This window comes from Sinocyclocheilus anshuiensis, unplaced genomic scaffold (genome assembly GCF_001515605.1).
Source record: "Sinocyclocheilus anshuiensis isolate Anshui unplaced genomic scaffold, SAMN03320099.WGS_v1.1 scaffold1346, whole genome shotgun sequence".
Classification (NCBI taxonomy): domain Eukaryota; kingdom Metazoa; phylum Chordata; class Actinopteri; order Cypriniformes; family Cyprinidae; genus Sinocyclocheilus; species Sinocyclocheilus anshuiensis.
This window is the reverse complement of record NW_015555726.1, coordinates 1,856,414-1,856,676: the sequence shown is the minus strand read 5'-3', so window position 1 is coordinate 1,856,676 and position 263 is coordinate 1,856,414. Positions and strand designations below refer to the sequence as shown.

The 263-nt window shown below is 24.7% G+C and overlaps 1 protein-coding gene across 1 annotated transcript in view; it reads left to right on the top strand.

The window, feature by feature from the left end:
- pld5 (phospholipase D family member 5) overlaps positions 1 to 263 on the top strand; it is a 23,059-nt gene that overhangs the window by 953 nt on the left and 21,843 nt on the right. The gene's annotated exons all lie outside the window — the stretch shown is intronic.

The window sequence follows — 263 nt, the reverse complement described above, 5'->3', positions numbered from 1 at the left end:
ACTTACTGTAATCCAGGATTTCCTAAGGGTTTGTGTATGATGGAATTATAAGAGGTTCATATGACTGGCATGGAAATGTTAATTACACAAAAATGCAAACAACATGCCCCAATAAAATAATAGAAATGACCTTAACATGTACAGGATGATGTAAATATATATGATGTAAAAATATATCTAATATCATGATTGATTTATTTTAAATTTTATATTGTATAATTCAGTATTTTATTCATTTTGACAATTTAATCAAATAAGAAAAT